Below are 20,126 nucleotides of genomic sequence, written 5' to 3'. Positions count from 1 at the left end.
ATGTGGGTGGAGGTGCAGGTGAATTTGTGGCGGATATGGAAGTTTCCTTTGGGGCCTTGGAGAGAAGTGAGGGGGGAGGTGTGGGCGCAAGTGTTGCACCTCCTGCGGTTGCAAGGGAAGGTGCCGGGAGTGGAGGTTGGGTTGGTGGGGGGTATGGATCTGACAAGGGAGTCGCGGAGGGAGTGGTCTCTGCTCTGCCTCTAGACCTCACTTCATCCATTTTATAAATTTGGAGTATGTTGCCCTTTAAGGATGACACCGGCCCTTTAAGAGCCTTTGTAACCGGATATTTCACTCACTGATAACCGTGAGCTCCCCATTGCCATGCACTTTGTAAAAATAAAGTATTTGAATAAAATGACCTCACATTATGGTTCAAGATCAGCGCATTCATCTATGGTTTAAACCGAATCAGTAGTGGTTCTAGTGTCTCTGATGCAACCAATTTTTACAGGTTTCTCTCAAGTTCAAGCAACATTCACTTCATAACTTTAAACATAATCCCACTCAAAGTTCTCTTATCCATAGTTAGTCTCATGCTATTCCTGACCTGTTCCTTCAAAGAAGCTTAACATGAGAACAGAGGCAATCAGACAAGAGTCGATCAGGCAGCCCCTCAAGTCTGCTTCACCGTTTGATAAGATTAAGGCAAATCTGACTGGGGCCTTAACTCAACTTGCCTGCCTGTCCCCTATGATACGTGACTCCCTTGCTGTCTAATACAGGCCTTGAACTTATTCAATGACCCAGCCTTCACTGCTCAATAGGGAAGACACCTTCACAGACAAACACCCCTCAGAGACGAAATTCTTCCTCAACTCCATCCTCATCAGAAACCCCTTATCTAGTTCTAATTACCCTTTGGCTTATACCTTTCAAACAGTTTATCAACAGCTCAATATCATGATCTATTATTTCCAGTAACACTCAGGAAGCACTCGACACCACCCAGGACAAAGTAGCTTGCTCAACTGGCGCCATCAATCACTTGCAATATTCATTGACACACTGAGGCAGCAGTGCGTACTATCTACAAGCTGCAGTGCAATAATTCACAAAGAGTCCTCCAACAGCACCTTTCAAACCCACACCCTCTATCACCTCAAAGGACAAATGAGGCAAATGTGTGGGAACATTCCCCTCCAAGCTGCACAGCATCCCATGTGGGAACTATATCTCTGGGCATTTTTCACTTCTTTCAGAACACTCTTCAGACTTGGAAAAATGGTAGGCCTCAGGCTTGAGGATTGTTGATCCTGGTTCTGATGTGTGAATCATTTCTCTATGACAGGGTCTTTTTTTTCTCTCTTGGACAATCTTTGTAGAGGACATTTGTGTTTGTGGACCTTGTCATTGGTCTATTTCCTTATCCAGAAGACTCTCAATCTCCTGAATGTCTCTTAACAGACAAAGTTAGAAATCACACAGCACCAGGTTAGAGTCCAACAAGTTTATTTGGAAGTACTAGCTTTTGAAGTGCTGCAAAAGCTAGTGCTTCCAAATAAGCCTGTTGGACTATAACCTGGTGTTGTGTGATTTTTAACTTTGTCCACTCCAGTCCAACAATATCTTAAAAGGCAGCTGGTCTTTCTTCCTTGCAGTAGCCTAGAGTTTCTGGATCAAGCAATCAAAATCTATTTGGAAGATATAGTCTATTTTTTCTTCAGTATCTTGGATGCTTAGATCAGACAGGTTTTTTTTAAACATGTCCTGAGTTTGTATTAAGTTGGTCTGGCTTCCATGGAGTCATATGTAGCTCACCTCCCATGCGTTTTTGATCAGCTTGAAGGTCTTTAATCACCCATATTGTTTGACTGGTTCTGAAGTAAACCTTTTCAGATTCTCAGTTGTGTCACTAAAAGGCTGCTGCACACCAAGTACTCTCTCAGCTGCTGGATCTGTGGTCCTGCTTCATCAACCTGTTCAGCAGATTTTTATGCTCACTGGATACCTGCGGTTAAACATTTGTCAGTAAGCCCAGATGAGTTGTATAAATCATTCTTGTTCTCAGTATTTGTTTTTCTGACAAACTTTGCTGAGTTTTAGCTTCTGACCTGTCAGCAATGTGTTCAAACCTGATAATTCTGTGCAAATGCAGATTCTACAGTGAGTCTGAATACCCGTCGTTTACTTGAACATATTAGTACAAAAGGGAAGTTTCCATGAGTGGATCAGTGAACACCAAAATAATGTAGAGTCATAAAGCACAGAAACAGACCCTTAGGTCCAATCAGGCCAAGCTGATGTAAACAAGTACCACCAGCCTGCTCCTGGCCCATATCCCTCCAAATCTTTCCTATTCATGTACTTATCCAAGTGTCTTTTTAACGTTGTAACTGTGTCCACATCTACCACTTACTCAGGAAGTTCATTTCACACACAAACCACCCTCTTATAAAACGTTTGCCACCCATGACTTTTTAAAATCCCTCTCTTCTCACCTTAAAAATATGCACCCTAATCTTGAAATCCCCCACACTAGGAAAAAGGGGTGGGGGAGTCCAGAACTAGAGGGCATAGGTTTACAGTGAGAGGGGAAAGATATAAGATGGACTTAAGGGGCAACGTTTTCTTGCAGAGGGTGGTGCGTGTATGGAATGAGCTGCCAGAGGACGTGGTGGAGGCTGGTACAATTACAGTATTTAAAAGGCATCTGTATGGGTATATGAATAGGAAGGGTGTAGAGGGATATGGGCTGGGTGCTGGCAAGTGGGACTAGATTGGGTTGGGATCTCAGGTCGGCATGGACGAGTTGGACCAAAGGGTGTGTTTCCATGCTGTACATCTCTTTGGCTTTATGACTGTTAGACACTTGGATAAAATGAGGGTTCCAGGTGCTGGAGACCAGAGTCAAAGAGTGTGGTGCTGGCAAAACACATCCGGTCAGGCAGCATCCGAGGAGCCGGAGAGGCGACATTACGGGCATAAGCCCGAAACGTCAACTTTCCTGCTCCTCGGATGCAGCCTAACCGACTGTGCTTTTCCAGCACCAGACACTTTGGGGTGTTCAGAGGGCATGAACGATGCAATGGGGATGCGAGTTTTTCTTGTTGAGGGCAGACAAACTTTACATCTGCCCATTTCGTCCTGTCTTCATCTGGTGGGCCATCGCAAGCGTTATACAATCAAGCTGCTCAATGCACTTCAGGTCTCGCCAGGTTGTCCACTTCGTTGGGAAAATGACAGAGGATGGATCTCTGTCTTGGAAGCTACTTCTCAAAATTGTCAGCTTCACACAGGCATTTACAGGTTCATCAAGTACAGTATACCAAAACTATTGCTGGCAATATTTCGACATCCATATAACAACAGCACATTTATCTCAACAGTCTACACTTCAGCAGATAATTCTTCAGCTGATCTGGTCTCACTGAAGTCTCTGCTCTCTTTAATGTTTTTATGGGATGGGGCGCCATTAACAATAATTATTGCTCAAGCCTAACTGCCCTCCTGGAACTGCTCTTTTACACCATTATTTTCTCAATCCAGTTATAGGTTTATCCCTATTTTTTCTTTTATGTTTCTGGAGAAAGGTTACAGTACAGAAGGTGGCCATTCAATCTACTGTGCCCATGCTAATTTTCTACAAGAAAAACACACCTAGTTCCACTCCCTCCACCTTCTCTTCAGATAATTATCTGATAATATTTTAAAGCTGGCTCCACCAAATTCTCAGGTAGTACATTACAGATCCTAACCGCTAGCTGTGTTCCATCATGTTACCATTGCTCCTTTTGCCAGTCTCCCTAAATCAGTGCTCTCCGGTTGATAACTGTCACAACACACAGGAGGAGATCCCTCGGCCTGTCATATCTCGGCATAGGAGCAATTTACCCAATGTCATTCCCCCTATAGCCCTGTGCATTCACATAACAACTCAGTTCCCTCTTGAATGCTTCTATTGCACCTGCTTGGTCACCGTTATCGAAAGTAGCTTTTTATTCCAGATTTTATTAATCAAATTTAAATTCCACCAGCTGCCACTGTGGTATTTGAACTCATATCCCAGTACTTTAGCCTGTGCCTCTGGATTACTAATCCAGTGACATGATCACTATGACACCATCTGCCACAGCTATTCAGTTCAGGGTTCTTGACCATCACAGCAATACGAACAGTTTTTTTTTCTATTAACTCTGTAGACCCTTTATGGTTTTAAATACCTCTGTTAAATCTCCTCTCAATTTTTTTCTTCCTCAAAGAGAACAGTGCTAACTTCTCATCCATCCACATAACCGAACCTACCACAATGACTTCAGTTTGGTGCTTCTGAATTAGTCTGCCTATCATACGCTTGAAATAAAGCAGCTGCAAAATAACTGAAAAATGTTCTCATACTCCCATGCATGTATTCATTTTCTAACTCCCGAGACTTCAGTCCTTTTGACAAATGTGGCACAATAAAGAAGGGGGTGGTAGTTTTTGCAACATATCATTTTAAAATTCACAGAAACCCAGCCATTATAAAAATTGCCACACCTCTCTGATGTGCCTGTGAATTACAAGATGGTGGTCCATCTACATGAAACTGGAGTATCGTGTACAGTTTTGGTCTCCTTACTTGTGAAAGGATGTACTGGCACTGGAGGAGGTGCAGAGGAGGTTCACGAGGTTGATTCCGAAATTGAGAAGGTTGGCTTATGAGGAGCGATTAATTAGACTGGGACTATACTCAGTGGAATTTAGAAGAACGAGGGGGGAATCTGATAGATACATATGGAATTATGTCGGGAATGGATGAAATCGAAGCAGGGAGATTGTTTCCACTGACAGGTGAAGCGGCAAGGTGGCACAGTGGTTAGCACCACTGCCTCACAGCGCCAGAGACCCGGGTTCAATTCCCACCTCAGGCAACTGTCTGTGTGGAGTTTGCATATTCTCCCTGTGTCTGTGTGGGTTTCCTCCCACGGTCCAAAAATGTGCACGTTAGGTGAACTGGTCATGCTAAATTGCTCGTAGTGTGAGGTGTAAGGGAATGGGTCTGGGTGGGTTGCTCTTCGGAGGGTCGGTGTGGACTTGTTGGGCTGAAGGGCCTGTTTCCACACTGTAAGTAATCTAATCAGAACTAAGGGGCATAGCCTCAAAATAAGGGACAGCAGATTTAGGACTGATTTGAGGAAGAAATTCTTCACCCGATGGATTATGAAGCAATGGAATTCCCTGCCCGTTGAAGTAGTTAAGGCTATCTCATTGAATGTTTCTAAGAGAAAGGCAGATTTTTGAACAGTGAAGGAATTAAGAGTTATGGTGAGCGGGTGGGTTAGTGACGCTGAGGTCACAAAAAGATCAGCCATGATCTTATTGAAAGGTGGAGCAGGCCAGATGGCCTACACCTGCTCCTATGTTCTTATATCCACTCACACCTACAACCTCCCAACGTTCTTATTACTGCTTCTGTCTGTGCCAATGGAACACTCAATCTGCCAGCAAACTCAGTTCCAATTGAAAGGTTTCTAGACAGTTCAATCAATATAAAGAGAAATCAATAGAATTTCATTTGCTTATTTTTGCATGAGAGTCTGTCAGGTGAATGAGGTATAAAAACTACAATGGTAATTGCCACAGGGCATCACAGTCCTTTTTTTTTGATAAAGGCCAAAGATATTCCTTTCTGAATTTTAAATTTAAACTGGGAGACATGGAGCAATAATAAATCATTGACACTCAGCTTTGCTAAGGCATGCTTAATGGAAGATAATTCAGATGACAGAATCTCTTAACATGCGTTAGTCCACCCAAACACAAGCAGAAACAGAAATTTAATTAGATTATTGCATTCAGTTCCGGTCAGGACACTCCAGGAAAGATGTGATGATCCTTAAAAGAGGGCAACTGAGATTCCCAGACTGTTTCCAGGATTGGAGGACTTTAGCTACAGTGTTAGGGAGCTGGGGTTGGTTTCCTTGGGACAATGGAGATTGAGGGAGAGCTGATGGAGATACATAAGGTTATGACAGGTTTTGATAAGGTAGACAAAGAAAGTTGTTCCCATTAGCTGACCTTATGAGATCTAGGGGTGAAACATTTTGCATACTGAGTAGCAATGGCCTGGAACTCACTAACAATGAGGCTGCTGGAGCAGAGATGAGGAGCGATTTGAAACACAAATTGTTTGGATACTTAAGGACAATAAGCTTTCAGGAGATGGAGTGAGGGAATGGGACTGACTGGATTCCTAATAGGAGAGCCAATGTGGACTGGATGGAACGAATTACCTCCTTTTGTGCCATAATGACTATGACACTAATGGAAGTTCAATCATGAGCATTTCTTCAGACAAGACTATGGTAATATGGAACTATCTCCCTCAAGACTGTAGATGGGAGAAGGAGGGATGTGGCATTCAGTAAATTGCTCCTACAGAGAGCTGGTGCAGACACAACAGACTGAACCGACTCCTTCAAAGCTGCAACAATTTTGTGATTCTCTGTTAAGGGCCAACTATTGTTTCTAAGACTCAAGTTGATAGTTTGATAAGAGTGTTGAGGGCTATAAAGCAAAGGTGGGAAAATGGAATTGAGCTACCAATCAATCATGATCTCACAGAATGAAGGAACAGACTTGAGGGAATGTGTGAATGACATCCTTCTGTTTGTACTTTCAATTGTTTTAGAGCTTTCTTTTATTTATAATGGATGTCTTCTGACTTGTTTGTAGGTTATTTCTTGCCCACGTTTCATAGGTTTGTGTTCTCCATTCATGAGAAATTTGAGGAATAGAAGCAGGTGTCGGCCATTTATCTCTTCAAGCCTACTCTGTCTTTCAATAAAATCATGGCTGACTTTCTACTTCAACCCACCTTCTCTCACTGTCCTCATATCCTTAGTTTTTTTTCAATACCCAAAATGTCTGCTGATCTCTGTCTTGGGTATACTCAACAATTGCACACCCACAGCTTTCCAACCATTTAAAAATAGTCTGCTTTTCTGATCAAAATTCATAACATCACAATTTTCCCCTCATTATATTCGATGTACTGCATTCCTGCCCAGGTCCATCATCTGCTTCATCCGCCATCTACAACAAGCCCACCGGCACCCCAGCTACCTGGATTACGCCTCCTCCCACCCTACGTCCTGTAAAAATGCCATCCCTTATTCCAAATTCCTTCGCCTCTGCTGCATCTGTTCCCAGGATGATGAATTTCACCTTAGAAAATCCCAGATGTCTTCCTTCTTCCAAGATTGCAATTTTCTTTCCCACGTGGTCGACGATGCCCTCCAGCGCATCTCCTCAACTTCCCGTACCTCCGCCCATGAACCCCACCTCTCCCAACGCAACAAGGACAGAGCCTCCCTGGTCCTCACCTTCCACCCCACCAACCTCCACATTCATCGCATCATTCTCCGCCACCTCTACCCAGTATCTGCAGGTCCATCATCTGTCCACATCACTTCGGCACCTCTCAGTGTCTTCAGCAAACTTATTTCTCCACCTAACTTTGTATCATCTGCGTAATATATTACGCTTGGTTCCCTCATCCAATGAATCAGAAAAAGCCCTATTCCTAGCAATGCCTTCTGGAATGTGTCCTTTTTCATTAGCTAAAGGATAATAGTCAACTCATCTGTATTATATATTAGTTCCTTTAACTAACTCCTGTCTTAGTATTAGCTAGATTTTCTGCAATTTTTGAAGCTGTCATCCAAGGCCACAAAAAGATTATGACCAAACAAACAAAATATTCTGCCCATCCTTTTACAATTGTATTTCACCCATTATAAAATATCATACAATTTCCCCAAATCGTTCCACAATTATATCAGGACTCCCCCTTCTTCAGTTCTCTGACTGAAGGCAGATGCAGTCCACAGGATAGCAGCCTTCCCAATGGGTAGGGAAGGAGTGAGGTCCCTAATCCAATTGGAAAAGGGGAAAATAGAACCAAATGTTGTTTGTACCAATCAGATCCACACTGACCATCCAGTTGATTCAATCAACCTCCCCTCCAACCAATGAGCTGAAATTGTTCTGGCAACATACATTTTCAAATGCACATTGTAGCCTGGAAAATATCAGGTATTATGATTCCAGCTGATGTTATGATTGGATAGGTAAGATACCCACAATGAACTCTGGTTTGATCAATCATATTTTTACAAATTCAACAAAGTGCTCTTTCACTGAACCACAAGCATGCAATGATGCAGATCTGATTTAAATAATAAAATGCAGAAGTAGAGAAAGTAAAATAGAATAAATCAAGCTATTTACATATAAAACAATTTGAAAGATTTCAAATCACAGTAAAAATACAATTCCATCTTTCACCACCTTCGCATTACAGTACTCAAACATCAAAGAGAGTTTGCTTCTTTCCAACAGCTATAGTTTTAATAATTCCTTTCAATCTCTCGTCTTGAAATTTTGATAGTCTCTTCCTTGAATAGTCACAGAATTGAGTTTAGACTTTCTCAGCTTCCAGTAAACCCTTCAGGCTTCTAAACAAATACTTCTGGTCTGAAACTTTCAAGCAAAAACACTTACACTGATGTAACCTATTTTCTAACTTGTATGAACGGACTCCTTTCTCAAGGAGAACCATGCATCTAACTTCAAGCAGAATTTCTACAAATTGAAAACAAAAGCTGTACGGTTTGTTTAAAATCCCCACCAAAGACAAACTGACCTGACAGACTTCACAGTCAGTCTACTCGGCAAACTGTACTGGTTTGATGATTCCATCAGTTTCCCAGCCTCCTGATTTCTGCCTCTACTGTTGCGTATTAGGTAAATGACAGAGACTTGCAGAATCTTGGAATTGCTTCATGGTCAACATGCAAGGTGGCCTTAACTCCTTTGACAGTTCCTTGACCTTCATGAAAAGCTTCCCGGACTTCACTCAGGCAGCCATTTTCTAAATGAAAAATATTGAGTAAATCAAGATGAATCTTTCTCAATTTCACCCTGTCAGGCTTGGACCCGAGCCTTTTATGGCAATCAGTGGTAACTGAACCAGCTGCTTCTCATGTGAGACCAGAACCAAAGTTGTACTCTTCATCTGTGAAGGGTCTTCATCATAGGCTGTCAGTTTAGCCAAGGTCTTACACAAATGTAAGGATTGGAGTCCAGAGCGAACATTGTCAAAGATTGGTTCTGAAAATGCTGATACCGCAACGCCAATTTAACCATTTAACCAAACGTTTATTTTGATTGGTTATGATTTGGATGTTGCTAAGTATTTTTGACCATTCCAAGCCAGATGTAGGTTGGCTTTCCAGGGAATGCACTCTCCTGGATATCGGCCTATATATTCTCTTACTCAATTCAGGCCTAGTGGGCCTCCTTTGCTGTCTCAAGGCCACATACCAGCAGAAGCTATAATAGCTTGATGGCCTGTATCCTGAAGAAAATTTCAACCATTTGGCTGAGGCTTAGCTTTGTTTTGGGGTTTTGCTGTGGGCTGACCTAGAGTCCCTCAGTTCAAGCTGTGTCCTGAGTGTGGTTTTGCAATTGGCTTCACTGAAGTGGTGTCCCCCAAGTTTAGTCGGCCTGGTGAAGGTGTCCACTCCCAACATAATATCCTGTAACTCATATTCTCCACCTGCTGCATTTTCTAATGATAAAGCCATTGAAGTGTCTGTTTAAAGTCGAGTTGGACTTCAGCTAGTAGATGCTTTTGCATGGTTACATCAGTAATCCCACACACCAAACAGTTTCTCAGCATCTCATTAATGGTTAAACAAAAGTCACATGCCTCTGCCAGTTGTCTTAAGTCCCGACACGGACTCTCCTGGCTCTCGAACTGCCAAGTAAAACTGACAGGGCCTCAGGATTAGAGAAGGCTTGGAATCGTACATTGCTTAACTAAATCCATCAACTCTTGAAAGGTTTTAGTATCTGTTGCCTCAGGAAACATTGGCTCCTAGCAACCAGAAAGGCTGCAGGTCCACATGCTGTCTGAGGAATTACTTGTTGCTTTTCATCTGCCCCAATGTCAGGTGCCCGGAAAAAATAACACATTCTTTCCACCTATTGAGCCCCTAGTCTTCAACAGCAGGATTGAACGAATCAAGCTTCCCAAATAACGGCATGATGCCAGAAATGTTTACCCCAATTCAAAGACAACTGTTACAAATGAGCTTCTTCAGGAATGCATTTTTTTTTCCTCTTGTAGCCACTGAAATCACTCCACAGAGGCCGGTATCCCATTACCAAATCACCCTCTATTTACATGTGCTTAGTACTTGATACTGGTCTGGCTTCCTCAGAGCCAGTGCTCAGAGTGGAGAGAACCTCTGACACTCCTGGTTTTTTTTATATTTTATTAAACAATTCACAGTTCACAAAACAATTAACATTTACAACTGTATACAGAGAGACAACAATTTTACGAGGGGAATGGCAAAGCCTAGCCCCAAACCCTGACATTCAACCGGTTTTCAGGGAAATGAGGACAAGACACTCCTGTTTATATTATTTTATTAAACAAATTACAAAAACAGTTTACAACAAACAGTTACATTTACAGCTGCATACAAGAGACAGCAATTTTACAAGGGAGAGGAGCAGCAATGCCAGGCCCCAAACCCTACCATTCAAACAGTTTACAGGGACATGAGGACAAACCTCAAATCCCAGTTTCACAAAGATATAAAGAGACAACAGCAGTGACAGTTGTACATTAGACAGTACTGTTACATACAAAAGTGCAGACAATACAGACCCAGCAAGCCCCGCCCCTCCCACCTTCCGACCACTCTAAGGCAGCCCGCCCCTACCCACCTTCCGGTTCTCGGTCCACCCCATGCCCCTTCCAGTTATTGGCCCGCCCTGACACACCTTTCAACCACCTCTAGGACAGCCCGCCCCAGTACCCACCCGGGGTGACAGCGGTCAGGATGGCCTACCCACCTTCCGGCTTCACTAACCACCCTCAGCACCTTTCGACCACCTCTGGGGCAGCCCGCCCCGGTACCTGCCCGGGGTGACAGCGCTGAGGACGGCTACCCGCCTTCTGGCTCTCGGTCTGCCCCTATGTACCAATGGGCTCACTCCTGTTTATATCTGTCAGCCAAGGCTCCCTGATTAGACTAGATTAATAGCCCCAATCAGGGAACTCATATTCTATGAGGTCCACCTGGCTGACCTCGTTACAATCACTACTGGCAGTATGCAGGGTTAGATTTGCAACACTTTGCATAAAAAGTTAACAGTGCACTTGTTAGCTCAGTTAGCTACATGTGGTCAGAACAATACGAATACTGTGGATTTTTATTCCTGTTCTTGCTGAGGTAGACTGAGGACCTGCCTCCTCATCTTACCCTGAGAGGGAAAGTAAATGGTTACACCCCCACTGCAAAAACCCACTCAGAGTGAAGCATCAGCAGACAACAAGCAAGTGACCTGGCTTCGGGTATAGCAGACATGAATGAAGGTATAGAAAGTTCAGGAATGATTTGGTCAAGGTGTCCAAAAGAATTTAGTAGGGTCAAGGGAAAAGCTACTGGCTTCAGTAGGCGAGTCCAAACTCATGAGTTTAACATTAACAAGATTGTTCAGCAGTGATGTTAAGAGGTACTTCTTCACACGAAAGCTAGTAGAAATCCAGAAAGCTCTCCCTGCTAATCAAAGCTGGAAGGCAATACCAAAATTGAATCTGATGGATTTTTATTAGATAAACATTGTGAGAAATGGAAACAAGTTCAATTTAAGCTGAGCAACAGATCCGCTATGGTCTAATGGAATGGAACATTGGATGGGCTGAATGAAATCCTAAGTTCCACATAATAACAATTTTGAACAGCCCTATTATCTTCTATTACTGCCCTTGGAAACTTGGTCCAAACATTCATTTTTTTTTATGTTGTATGAGCTTAGTATGATTGGAATTTGTATGTAGTTAATATCTTAACATCTATTTAATATGTTAAACAATTAGTAAAGCCTACTTCAAACTGACTGCATGACTGATTTTTCCAGTTGCAAAAAACCCCTTTTGAATCCAGAGGAAGCACAATAAAGGAGCAATGTTGGCAAATGGAAGGTAGAGTCTGACAGATATAACCAGAGACTTCAAACCATGGTCTATCATGACAGAACCCACAATGCAGTGACTGATAATAGTGCACATAACAGCTAAGTATGTTACAAAACACTGAGAACAGATCATTGTGATACATAGAATATCAATCAAGCAGGATGTGTTTGGTGAATAGAACAAGAAATAGGCACAATTCCAAAGTACAGCAGAGAACTTCATACAAAATATTAAAACTACACATTAAATTTATTGTCAGAAATGCAGTCATGCACAAAAATTATTTTTAAATCAAAAAAAGAACGTTTCCATAAAACAATTCTAAGAATTCATTTAAAATCTGTTTGCAAAAACCTCAGAGACTGGAGAAATGGAAGTCAATTTACCTAAAGGTCATCTCTATAAGTCAGAAATAGAGAAGAATACTTCCCCCCACTGCCTGCCCCAAACACACCTGTCCCCCACCCCCCGACACACACACACACACACACGTATTGGAAGCAAATGCAGTTAGAATTTTAAAAGGGAATTGGATACATTGGGAAAGTGCAATGTTATGGGCAAAAAGTAAGGGAGTTGGACCAGTTACATGCCCCTTCGAACAAGCCATCACAGATATGAAGGGTGAACAATGTCCCTTTTTGAAGAAATCCTATTGTTTTGAAACCTTCTCTGCTTTGCATCTCTGGGTTTAAGAATGAATCTAGTTGAACACTGGAAATTACAGATTGAAAAACAGTTTAACTTTCATAATCTCGAGGAGCTGTTTAAAGCTGTGGGAAGGTTTACACATCTGATCCAGGAGGCTGTCACTGTGAAAGGTGTTAAGAGCAACAGAGGGAACAGAGTGTCAGCACTGGTCAACCTTGCGCTCCTGATCATTGCTGACAAATACAGCCCCACTGAGTACTGTGAGGGCAATGAAAGGTAGTGAGGGAAAGGCAGTAATTTGCAAGGGGATGAGGGCAAAAGGATAAGTGACACTTAAAAATCTTCACTGTAGAATACAGGCTACCAGCATTAAATACAAATAAAAGCAAGTCAGGAGTAAAATGCTCAGATTCAATCGATGAAGAGGTCAGTTTAAATAAACACGTGTTGGTATCCATAAACAGTCTTTCTTCAGTTTTACTCTCCCTGTGACAACATTAGAGAAAAATAGCAATCTGAACAGGGATCTCCAGTGAGGATCTGTCAGACTAGTGAGCAAGCAATTGGGCAACAAAGGGAGACAGAGACTGGCACTGCCCAGCACTCTACCCTGAAACCAGTTGCATCAATATCAGAACATAGCCCAACTTCTCAACACATTAACCAAGAACTGCCAGAAGAAGGTATAGGGAGAGACTGAAGGAACGAGAAAGAGACGCAAAGAGAACGACACGAAGACAAATACACTGATTGATGGGGAAAAAAAGAGACGGCGGGGAGAAGAGGGACCACAGAGACGGAGGGGAACAGAGCTTGAGGGGGCAGGAGCGAACTGAGTGAGAGGGGAGGGCAGAGGAACACACAGACAAATAGACAGGGGGAGGTGATGGGGGTTCGATGGGGGAGAAAGATGAAAACACTGATGGAGAGATGGAAAGACAAGAGAGAGAAAAAGACAGAACCCTGTGCTCTTCATCGGGTTGCGAGGTCGGGCTGAGACTTGAGTGACAGAGGGAAGGGGAGAGTGAGGGGTGGAGGGGAAAGGCTCTCCCAGGAACCCGCTCTCTTACCTGCCTGCAGCTTCTCCTGTATAAACCCTGGAGCAGCGCAGCTGCTTCCTCCGCTTCAGTCGGGCACGCGGAACCGCTCGGTCGCGGGCACGCGGCGGGTCGCGCGCGCCGCCGGGACGGTGGCTGCGGGAGCGCGCGTGACATCTTGACTGGAGTCCCTCTCCCCTCCCCAAACACACACACACACACAGAGCCACAGGCAACAAACACCTTGAGCCTCCACCCCCCCTCAGGATTGAGAGGATAAAGAAGGTGAGAGGGAGGACAGCGTGAGAGGGCATTAACTTTTAAAACAGGAATTCGAAATCCCAGTTATTAACTGAAAAATGTTGACAGGTAGATTTGATATTTCCAACTTACTGTCCAAGAGTGAAACAAACCAAGTACTAACAACACTTTATTTCATACTCATACTCCTTCCTCTGTCTGTACCTGGGCCTGTTTGAGATGTTGGAAATAGTTGATGCCTTCAATGAATGCTTCTTCTGCTATTTGGATGGTCTTGAGCAAAAGATGCTTATGTTGGTAGGAATGGCCATTTTTCAAAAAAGACCTTTTTCCTTTGTTGCTTGCTGTGACAAAGCCCGGAGTAGAGACCTGGTTTTTGAATTCTTATGACAGGCCTATGGACAATATGGCCCACCCAATGTAGCTGAATGACAAAAAAACAGTGCCACAATGCTGGGAACGTTGGCCTGGGAGGGAACACTGATATTGGAGTGCCAATATGAATTTGCATGATTTCGTGGAAGCTTCTCTGTTGACACTTCTCTAGGGATTTAAGTTATCTTCTGTATAATCCATGTCAATGCATAGAAGGGGCCAGCTCGCATGGCTTCCCTGTCAACCATGAACTTGGTGCTGGATTTGTTTCCTCTGACAATCAAAGGCTGTGCTGGCGCATTGAAGGTGATGTTGAGGTTCATTGTCAATGTTTGGTCTTGCTCAGCGAAGTATTCCAAGGTATAAGAAATGATCCACATTATCCATGTCTTTTCATATACAGAAGGATGTGTTGTGCAAGGTGAAGAGGTGGTGAGAAGGCTCTTCCAGATGTTTAACCTGAGGCCCCTTCACTCATCCACCTCTGTGAATGTATTGGGTCAACATTGATTTAGGGCTTGATCTCTCAGTATATCCACACACAAGTGCATATTGCAACTCAATGGCAGAGGTTGGGGTGATCTTGGGTCTGTATTGGAGGCACATGTTGAACATTTGCCATGTAGAGAAGTTTCACTCTTGCAGGAGGGTTCTTAGAGATGGGGTGGAGTGTTGCAATGAGGAGAATGAAGAATTATGTTCATTTGATGCCTCAGCCTTGCATGACTGCAGTGTTTATTCATATTAGGTCTTTGGTGGATCTGTTGGTGAGGAGCACAGCTTGTTTGTTATCATGCTGGATTTAGAGTGATCCAAAGATATTCTTTTATCCTAAGGAGGGTGCATTGAGATGATCAACCATTCATTTTTATGTAGAAGCCAACCCCCTTGTCTTCTCCTGACTTAGCTTCCCAAAAGAGAAGTGCATCCAACACCTCGTTCTTTGACCTGGCTTTCTCCTCCCCATCATTGTCCCAGTCAGGATTGCAATGCCAGTGTCATAGCGCTGAACTTCCCAGGTTAAGACAACAATGTGACATTCTGGTCAGTCACTGCTGGGGTTGTCCATGAGAATCTTGATGTTCAAGACCCTCAACTTCATTCTGGGGTGACAGAAGGAGCCCATATGTGGGTTCAATTAATTTGGAATGTCTATTGCACACCAGCTATCACATGGTCTTAGTGGAGCAAAGAGCTTTGTCCAATGGTAGGGACAAGTGAGATAATCAGAGATCAGACTTTGCTGAATGGATGGGACTAACACACACCACCTCTTTCTGCCGCTAACCTCCCCCAACCAAAACCAAACCCAGAATTTGGGGGCATTCCATTTGAGGGGTTTAAGGTAATTAACAAGTTGACAGTGAACAACTAAATATCTAAGCTATTTCTTCTTGTATAGGAAAGTCAAGTCAAAGGAGCCTAGCCTTTGTGGCCATCTTCCCTTCCTGTGTTCCAACGTGTGAACTTTGACACCAGACTCACAGCAGGGTGAGTAATCATGAGGAGTATGCTAGATGAGGCTCACCTTCTGTTCATCCCAAGACTGAACAGTGATGCTTTCAGAGGCATCACTTAATCAAAAACAATCTGCTTCCCCTTGCTTGGTTTGGCTGTTCATTGAATGATGTCAGTGAGCCATTAGATAGTCTGGGAAAGATGGGCTGTAAGGTGAAACTTAAATATTTACTCTAGCTTACATTTCTAACTCAGCACATTGTTGGTTTAAATCCTGCTCCATTCTAGGCTGTGGAAGTGCTGCATTGTTAAAGGTGCTGTTTACCACATGAAATATACAATCGAAGACTAGCTTCTTCTCAAGTGGATGTCGAAATGTTATTCTAAACTTCTGTAGAACTTTGGTTATATCACTGTTGCATTCATTTCTGTCACTATATTATAGAAAGGATATAGAGGCAGTGAGAGGATACGTAAGATTTACAAGGGTTAAACCAGAAATTAGTTTATACTTATTAGGAAAAGATTTACAGGCTGATTGAGTTCTGTCTTGAACAAAGAAGATTGGGGGTGGGGGGTGAATTGAGATCTTCATAATTCTGGAAAGTTTTGATTGAATGGAACAGAGAGAATATTTGCTCTAACGGGTAAGTGCTAAAGACTGTCAACATAATATTGTGACTAAGCAATCAAATGGGGAATTCAGAAGAAACTTCCTCACCCAGAGGTTCAAGAAAGAGGAACTTGCTACCACATGGAGTGTTGATGCAAACCTCAAAATTGGTTTTAAGGCAAAGCCGATCAAGTGTTTGAGGGAGAAAGAAATAGGTAACTTTTTTCAGCAAATCTTCACACTTATTATTTTTCCTGTTGCAGAATAGTGATGGAAGGATTTCCAGGCTGATTATCGGTCTGCTAAAGTATGTTATGAATGCTCCTTCCTGAGCCAGCAAGCCCTCATGAGGATCTGACCCAGAGATAGGAATGCTGCTGTGTGCCACAAGACCTCTGTGTAGGTTAAGTTGATAGAGTGAGATGGACAAGGCTCAAGCAGAGCATTAATGCAACATAGAATTTTTGGACCAAATGGCCTGCATATTCGATATATGTTCTATGTGGTTCTTACGAGAGTGGAGTGCTGGAAAAGTACAGCAGGTCAGGCAGCATCTGAGGAGCAGGAGAATCGATGTTTCGGGTATAAGCCCTTCATCAGGAAGCCCTCCTGTCTCTACTCTACCTTGAAGAAGTTCTCCTCCTCTCTCTACAATCTGCAGTCCTCACTTTTTCCCATATGATTCTTTGTAAAGAACTTGCAAGTGTCCAAAGAGATCTGGGTACCCCTGTCCATGAGTCACTACAAACTAGCATGCAGGTGCAGCAAGCAGTTAGAAAGGCAAACAGTGTGTTGACATTCATTTCAAGGAGTTTGAGTACAGTGTCAAGGGGGCTTACAGGAATTGTATCTTTCAAAGAATGAGAAGTGCTCTCGTTTTTACTTACAAAATTCATGGAGGGCATGTCAGGATGGCTATAAGTAGGATGCTTTCCCGAATGGAGGCTGTACAACTAGGGACATAATGTCCGGATAAGGGAGACAGTTTAAGACTGAGATGATGAGGAATTTCTTCACTCGGAGTGTGGTGAATCTTTGGAATTGTGTGCTGAGGACTGGGCAAACTCAAATATTAGGCAGGTTCAAGACAGAATTTGAAAGGTATTGGGAGATGAATGGCATTAAAGGATATGGCATTAAAGAAAATGGCATTGAGGGGACAGTCATCCGTCATCTAGATTGATGGGGCAGGCTTGACCGACTGAGTGGCCTCGTCCACTTCCTCTGTTCCTAAACCCATGGTATTTAGTTAGAAAGAGCTGGAAAGTCCTCCCTGGTGTCCTGGCTAATATTTATTCCTTACCCAACAAATTGGCTGGAGATTGGATTGTTGATTGTGGGAGGTCTCTGTGCACAGATTAGCTACTTGTGTTTCCTCCATTAGAGCAGTTCAAAAATGCTGAATTGGCCGTTAAAAACATTGGGCACCCTGGGGTTGTAGGTGGTGATATTGTAAATGTAGGTCCTCGCCTTAAATGACTGTTGTGCAATGGTTACTTTCTAACCAACCAGTCATTGTTGAACAACAGTGCTTAGAAGTAAGTCAAATAAAACTAGGGTAGACTCAGTTACATTCTCTTCCAGCATATTCTCTCCATGTCTGCCCGGGTTTTCTCCGGGTGCTCCAGTTTCCTCCCACAATCCAAAGATGTGCAGGTCAGGCGAATTGGCCATTCTAAATCGCCCACATTGTCAGGGGTAAATATAGGGTAGGGGAATGGGTATGGGTGGGTTACTCTTCAGAGGGTCAGTGTGGACTTGCTAGGGATTCCATTTTGTAGGGAATCTAATCTAATCTTAAAGCAGGAAGATTCCTCATTCTGTTTCGAGGTGAGCTGTACTGGGGAGTTCTGAAAGTCGGTGGAGCTATTCTGTTTTTCTCAGCACTAAATCCTTCAATATCAGAATATTGTGCTTGGTGTCCTGACTAAGCCAAAGCTCTTGTGCCACCTAATGGTGTGAAGGAGTTTCATACTGATCAGTGCGCTGTAGGCTTTCCAGCTTCTGAAACGATGTTGTGCTGCAAAACCCACAAAGTGCACATGAGCTCACTGCTCATTTTGCAAGTGTCAATTCTTGCTGAAAGTACTTTGAGGAATCATGGAATTCTCCCTAAATGCTCACCCCTGAACTGGTGTTTGCTCTCATTCATACTGAGTCAGCTGGTGCTCAAGGTAACACTGTCACTTGGGAGTCCAAGGTTGTGGGTTCAAAACCTACACCTGAGATTGTCAGGTAAGAATGTAGCATTTCTCAAAGTACTTTACAGCTGTCCCAGAGTGAGATGCTACTATGCAGGGAATATGACTGGATTAGTTATTTGAAGGTGCTGACTAATTCTCTGACGTCGTGGGTACACAGCACCAATTAAATTCAATTAATAGAAACTTTGAATAGAAAGCTAACATTCCAACTCTATTTTGATTTAACCCTTGCCCTCCCCTTCACTGTTTGATCACACAGCATTGCCCTTTGATATGAAGGGCACTGCTTCTCACAGACCACTCGGGTGTTTCTTTTCTTCCTGGTGGTGGAAATTGAATAAAGATTCGTGCACCTTGTGTCTTTCACTGTGTCTCACATCTGAACACACACAAAAAAAAGCAAAAAGAAAAAATATTGAAGGTTACCATGGTGGTGACCAAACCCCATATAATTGTTGTAAGATTCCATCTAGCTCACTCAATGGGATTGAGAAAAAAAACTAAGATCTTTTAGGGAAGGAGATCTACTGTTCTTACTTAGTCTGGCCTAGCTGTGACTCCTGATTTACATCAATGGGGTTGATTCTGAAGTGGTCAAGCAACCTACTCAGTTCAAAGGAAATTAAGGGCAGGCCATGAATTATGGCTTTGTCAGTGATGTCCACATCCCACAAAAGCACAAAAAAGATTAAGTATTTATGAAGTGCAGAAACTTTTGTAAGGTGACAACCAATTTGTGGACAGGGAGCTCCCATAGTAATCAATGTGAAATGAGCTAGATCAGCCCTTTTAATAATGCTGCTTGAGGGATGATAATTGACCACAAGTCAGGGAGAGCCTCCTTGTTCATTTTTGAGATCATGCCATGGGGCAGAGATAGCCTCAGTTTATCATCTCATCCAAAGGCTATCACCTCTAACAGTATAGGGCTGCTTCTGTAGTGTCACCCTAGTTTGTGGTTTCAAAGCTCTTAATTGGGACGTGAATCCACAATATTCTGACTGAAGAGGTTTGCTAACTGAAGCATGGATAGCCCTCAGAATCAAAGCTGGGATGTTCCCAGTCAGTATAGCACCTTGCGAGACCACCTCAGCAAATGTCCCTGAGCATTTACATTGGGTAGTCCACCAGTGGAAGCCAATTTCACTACAGCATCATCTGAAAGAAAGAAAACCTTGCATTTACGTAGTGCCTTTCAGAACTTCAGCAAATCATATTACAGCCAACGGAGAAGTTTTAATGTGTAGCCACTGTTGAAATGTTGGAACACAGCAATCAATTTGTGTACAGCAAACTCCCACACATAGCTATGACTAGATCATCTAAACATAGAGCAAGACATAGGAGATAATTCTCCTTCCAGTAGTGCCATGGGATCTTTCATGTCTACTTGAGTAAGCAGACAGGGCCTCAATTTAGCCTCACCTCCTAAAATGAAACCTCTGCCAGTGTAGTCTGCGTCAGTACTTCACTGGGAGTGTCAGCCCAAGTTGGGTGCACAAGTCTCCTGAATGAAATCAGTTAACAAAACCAGCCATCTGGGGCTA

The 20,126-nt window shown here is 43.1% G+C and overlaps 1 protein-coding gene across 4 annotated transcripts in view; it reads right to left on the bottom strand.

Annotated features, from left to right (window-relative positions):
* The window catches only part of LOC122542869 (sodium/calcium exchanger 3-like), a 386,298-nt gene that overhangs the window by 323,914 nt on the left and 42,258 nt on the right, over positions 1-20,126 (bottom strand). For 2 of the 4 annotated variants that reach the window (XM_043680972.1, XM_043680977.1), the window contains exon 1: positions 13,702-13,781. The exons of 1 other annotated variant lie outside the window; for it this stretch is intronic. The gene's annotated coding sequence lies outside the window, so the exon portion shown is untranslated. Of the gene's footprint in view, positions 1-8,629; positions 8,706-13,701; positions 13,782-20,126 lie in introns of those variants that run through there. One more of the 4 variants, XM_043680975.1, reaches the window with a different exon arrangement.

The sequence above is a fragment of the Chiloscyllium plagiosum genome, chromosome 41, assembly GCF_004010195.1.
Source record: "Chiloscyllium plagiosum isolate BGI_BamShark_2017 chromosome 41, ASM401019v2, whole genome shotgun sequence".
Classification (NCBI taxonomy): Eukaryota; Metazoa; Chordata; class Chondrichthyes; order Orectolobiformes; family Hemiscylliidae; genus Chiloscyllium; species Chiloscyllium plagiosum.
Note: the sequence above shows the minus strand (reverse complement) of the source record. Positions and strands in the feature narration are given on the sequence as shown.